Here is a 6,100-nt window from a genome sequence, read left to right as displayed (position 1 = left end):
GACAAAGAGGAGGTCCCCTTAAATTTAGATGAGTTTATTTTCACTACCGAAGGACATTTGTTTCCTTTAACTTTATCAGGCCGTGGAGTCAATTTCACCAAAGTTACTTCAGGTACCTATTTTGTTAACGAATTTACAAGGTGCACCAAAAACTGCATCAACTGGAAGAGATATTATTAAGTTATTGAAAAAAGTTTATACGAAGTTTCTTCAGCATACCCAATAACAAAAAAATTATCATATTTGTTATGCACTGTCATGGCGGCAAATTATAGAAATCTTTACATAAGCAGAAAATGGGATTACATGACAAAATATTGAGTAGGACCGAAGTGAAAGAATGTTTAGAATTTGATATACATCTTTGTACCAAGTTTCATAAATATACAGAGACATTCAAAAACTCAAAAATCATATTTTATGTTTTGAATGATTGGCAAAAATCGTATTTTTTTCACCACAATTAAATAAAACAAAATAGAACCAACAAGAATAATTTCCAATACAATATTTTCTCTTTACTGTTATGTAAATAATCATAAAATATAAAAAAATAAGTTTAAGATGCCATACCCATTCTACTTAACATTGCATTAGACGTTGTATTGGTAGATTTGGCGTTGTTTTACACAGGGTTGCCAACTCTGGCAGTTGAATACCCCAGCTAGATTTGTATATAAAAACCGCTATAGTCCGCTAGAAGCGATATTGAAACTGAAATTTTGCCGTGTTGCCTATTTTTGTATATTTTGGTAAGGCACTCATCACGTGATCAGATGGATTTAATGCGACTTCGAAGATTTTAGGCTATTCTAGGCCTAGGTACTTTAAGAAATATGATAATTACGTGCTTATGGGTGCAAATTTTGAAAAGAAAATTGTTATGTCAATATTACTTATTTATTATTAAAAAAATTAAACTGAAAAAAACGAAAGTTGGCAATACTGGTTTTACGTCACCTTGACTAAAGAAAATCTAATTTTTCTGTAGAAATAATCGTAAAGTTATATTTTTTGAAAGCTCGTGTTTATGAAACTTTGTACATAACATACAAATCAAATTTTGAAGAGATTTTCTTTGAGATTTTTTGATACTTGGTCACCTAACCTGACTTTGGCAAATGCAAATATGAGCTACCATAACAAATATTGTAAGACATGTCAAAATATATTTTTCTGTTATAGTACATACTAAGTAACATTTCTTTTTCAATATCTCAAAAAATACTCATTTTTTGGTGCAATTTTTAGTGCACCCTGTTTATATTCTGTTGTATTTATATAAATCTCTTCAGATATGGAAATAGAGAATTCTGAATTTGCCATGTCTTGTCCAAACACTTTATCACTATTTCCGGATGCTGTTAGAAAACCACTTAAGCATATGGTGGATGGCATGTGTCCAAGAAGATCAATTAAAAGGAGGTATTTATTTTTTATTCAGTCTTTCCTCTTTTTCCTATTTTAACATTTATAGGTTTTTATACCTTATATTACAGAATACCTTAACCCCACAGTAAGCGTCGTTTCCTTTGAAGTATGTAACTAAAATTGTTTGATCTTAAGGTCGGTCACATACCATACCGTCGGCTTTATGACGAAAAGGCATATCTCGATTTTTGCTACTTTTCAGGAGAGCAATTTAAAGAAAATCACTTACTTTATTTGGCCAATAAATGTAAAGTCTTTAATTTTTTAATAGTGTTTTTGTATTAACACTTAAACGGAGACATTCAGGAAACGTTCTGAAGATAAATTGAGCGTAAATTCTAATAAATAATTTATTTTTAGTTGTTTAATAGAGATAGGCCTTTTTGTTATAATAATAAATTTATTTCCGAACGAATTGTATACATACGCTCATGTAAAATAAATTTAAAAATGATGATAAAATCAAAACACGTTACACTTACTTCACATAAGGAAAAAAAAATAAATAAATATAAAAATAAAAATACATACATATACAAGAAAAAATTTGAAAATAACCAAAAAATCAGAAATAAATATATTTAAATGCTTTTATTCGCGTTGGATTAGATCAACTGAAAAACAAAGACAATTTTCATTCCATAAGCAAAGACAATAATAAATTAAAATACTCTTATCTAGCTTATTTTAATAATATTGTTTTTTATACAAAAATACATTTTTTTAACTAATATATTTTTAGTAATTATTTAGTCCATTTAATAAAAAACCAAATTAAACAAAAACAAAACATGTTTCTTCATTCGTGCCTTTTTGATACAAATAACTGTGGAGTAACAGTTTCCGTTTTTTCTGTTCAGTGATAACAAATTCGACTTCCATTCTACGTGTTTATTGTTTATGCTGGATGATGATCGGCACAATGAATAAAATTTTCCAAAAATTGGCAGGGATGACAATGCCAATGACCTCGCCTGACAATGATAATGAATTGAAAATTCTTTTATTTTTCGGGCAAGTTTTTGGTTTGCTAAAATGTTCTTAGGGAAATTATGATTTCGGGAAATTTTCCATTAGGGCTATTTTCGTTTTCGTTGCTTTCGTTCAATTTTCCTTCAGCCATTTATTCTCGGACAATCTTTTGGATACCCAATACAGCTATGTGCAGAGTCTAGCTCATTCTAACAATGGTTTTTGGCAAAAAAGCAGACTCAAAATCACACTGTAAAAGAGAGCTGCTGCCATGATAGAAGTTTTATTTTGTCCCAAGCAACAATCAGAAAATAATTAGGCAGAATGAATGGTGTGATTTTCTCTCGCATGCATTTTTATAACTTAAAACAAAAGGACCTATCTCAAATTCCATATTTCTTGTAGTACAACAGTTAGAATAACAATTGATATAACAAAGAGCCCTATCTCAACATACGTCTCTTCGTCATAACGAAGAATTGTAATATTTGAGATGGGGCAAATTTTTAAACGAATATAAAATGAAAAAGGTACAATATTGAGATGCGCAAATTCGCTATGTTAAAATATGAGCCATTGGGCACGTCATGACGTTGATATCTCAAAATCGCCAAGAAATCGAGTTACGCCTTTTTCGTCATAAAGCCGACGATACGATCAAAAAAAGCGGCGTCAGTAGAACTCGAAATGAAAATCGCTACCATTTTATATGTAAAATTATATGGAGAATGGCATTGTTTGTGATTTCCAAGCCAATCTGGCGCCTTATTTTTGTTCATACGTTATTTTTACAATTAAACTCACTTTATACAGGGTGGTCCAATTGTATTCCGGAAACTTCGGCGACAGGCTTCTGCAAATAAAATAAGTAAAAAGTTCGTAGATAAATGTATGTCCTAAAATGCCTAGTTTGGAGATACAGGGTGTAGAAGTTTCATTTTATTTCGATTTTTTTTCGAAATAATTTCTTTTTTCCAAAAAAATTGTTTCTGATAGTTTTTTGACATGGGAAATTTGATTTTGATGTCAATATGACTCCTACTTATAGAGGGCGCCACCTACATATTTTGTAACTGGTTTGAACAGTAATAGCTTTTCGTCTGTACCTGTATAAAACTACTGAGTAAAAAAATATACATTTACGACGTTTTTTTACGTAAAAAAGGTCTCTTAGTAAAAATCGCTACGAGTAATGGTTCTCGCGATATTTGGAATCGAAATTTTCAATACCTGTCATCATTGGCATAAATTAAACATGTTGACTAAATAGTTATTTGACTGAAATCATAAATTTGAAATATTTTTGCGTCAAAACTGTTTTATCAACATTTTTTCGCAGAAACAATTATGATTAATTTAAAGAAACTAAAATTTTACGAATTTATTTTTTCAGTCAAATAAGTATCTACTCAACGTGTTTATTTTTTGTCAATAATGACATGTATTGACTATTTCCATTTTAAATATCTTGGGAACGGTTGCTCGTAGCGATTTTTGCCAAGAGACATTTTTTACGTAAAAAAATCACGAAAATGTATATTTTTTAACTCAGTAGTTTTATTAAGGTACGGACGAAAAGTTATTACTCTTCAAAACAGTTGAAACATATGTAGGTGGCGCCCCCTACAAATAGGAGTCATATTGACATCAAAATCAAATTTTTCATGTTAAAAACCTCCAGACACAAATTTTTATCCAAATATTGAGGTTACTTCAAGAATTATTTGGAAAAAATCGAAATAAAAATGAAATTTCCACACCCTGTATCTCCGAAACTAAGCCTTTTAGGACATACATTTATACAAACTTTTTTACTTATTTTTATCTATAGAATATGCTGCCGAAGTTTCCGGAATACGGTTCGGACCGCCCTGTATATTGAAAAAATTGTCTAGAATTTTATTGAAAGAATTTTTTTAAATACACTGAGAAAAATTATGTCCCCATATAGCTGTTTTTTTATTACTGTAGCTTTTTATTGCGACGAATAAAATCAATTAAAATTTGGAAATAAATAGGAAATATAGGAAAAAAATTAAATATTTACAACAGGAATTAAAAAAACACGTCTTTAAAGAAACTTTACAAATTCAATAAGTAAAAGTGTAAATATTTTTCATATATAAAAAAATATTACTAAAGCCACAAAAAGTATCAATTTTACTCCTAATACAACAATATACTATTAATATAAACTTTTTAACTCAGATTGACAGCTAGCGAGTTTTCTGCTGCTAATGTCAACCACTTAAAGATACTGAAGGAAATGGGCATAAATATCATAGCTTTACGTGATGGAAGAGTGCAATTACTACATACTCCCACAATGGTAAGATTTTTTTTCAAGTTTTCACTTAAAATTATAACTCATAGCATATTTTATATCAGTGGTATGAGCTTAGAATATTTGAAATTTTATATATCTTTAAGAAGTTAAACATAATATCTTTATATACGCAGAAACTGGATGAGTTTCCATGTTTCCAGTATACCATGAAACAAAGAAAACAAGGTATGATATTGCGCACGTTGGTCACTACGTCACAGGTGATTCGGCACCATTGGTCGGTACGCTCCGCGCGCCAATTTCAAATCGTTATACTTATGGCACATAATAGCTTCTATGTCCCACTAGTTAACTTGCATACCCAACAATGTTGCCGTTTGTTGTCCCTTAATTTCGCAGCTCTGCACGCGCATATACGATAATCGGCCGAGTATTTCGCGTGCAATCTAAATAAAAAAAATTACCCTAGAGACTAACCAAAGCAATCAAAACACGCCTACATATTTTGATTTCTATTACCGACAACTGTAAATAAATAAAAAAATAAAATCAGCTGTAAAAAAAAGAAAAAAGTTAGGTTTGGTTTGGGTTAAATTAAAATATTTGGGTTAATAATTAAAATACAGACCACGGAAATAATGTGACCAGGGCTAGTATACCGAGTGGTGCATCGTGGTTGGAAACATAGGAAATCCCATGCAAATTTTGAACTGCCCAAATATTGGCTCCCCTATTGATTTTATAGCAAAGTCGTAAATAGATTTTTTAAAGGTATACGTTAGGTACACACATGCCAAATTTGAGCAACTTTAGACAAGCCGATTTTGAGTAATTTGAGAAAAACTGCATCTATTTTTAAATTAAAACTGAACAGGTAACAACCAAACATTAGTCAAAAACCGACATACCTTAAGTTGTCAACGTCATTTTCAAACGTAACTTAATTTTTTTATTGTGCCCGATGGCGTAGAGGTATAGGCTCTCGTTTACCAATCTCAAGGTTGTGGGTTCGAATCCTACACCCGGCATTTCATCCTTGACTTTTTATTAAAATAAAAAATAGTCTGGGTACCTAAGTCGACTCAACCTTATATGAGTACTTGGATTCACAATCTGAGGTAATAATAGGCGGTTGAAGCGTAGTGCTAGCCACATTATCTTCCTTGTATACCGAATGGCTCAAGCCGGCTAGCATGGCAAGCTGTGCCTTGCTACTCCCAAGGCGTTAAACGCTATATACGGGAGTTATTATTACAACTAATATTACTACAACTTAATTTTAATAAGGTACAATATTTAATTACTTAAATTAAATTACTCTTCACTAAATCTAAGGTATGTCGGTTTTTGCGTGGTATTTGATTGTTACCTGTTGTGTTTAATATAAAAATAAATTACCCAAAATCGGCT

General features: G+C 30.9%; 1 long non-coding RNA gene across 1 annotated transcript; it reads left to right on the top strand.

Annotated features, from left to right (window-relative positions):
* Positions 1-6: 6 nt before the first annotated feature.
* LOC115889381 lies at positions 7-4,877 on the top strand. The gene is made up of 3 exons (XR_004051445.1): positions 7-112; positions 1,296-1,425; positions 4,612-4,877. It is a non-coding gene; the product is annotated as an uncharacterized LOC115889381 (long non-coding RNA).
* Positions 4,878-6,100: the final 1,223 nt, after the last annotated feature.

The sequence above is a fragment of the Sitophilus oryzae genome, unplaced genomic scaffold, assembly GCF_002938485.1.
Source record: "Sitophilus oryzae breed Bouriz unplaced genomic scaffold, Soryzae_2.0 scaffold_1177_pilon_pilon, whole genome shotgun sequence".
Classification (NCBI taxonomy): domain Eukaryota; kingdom Metazoa; phylum Arthropoda; class Insecta; order Coleoptera; family Curculionidae; genus Sitophilus; species Sitophilus oryzae.
This window is presented reverse-complemented; position numbering and strand designations above follow the sequence as displayed.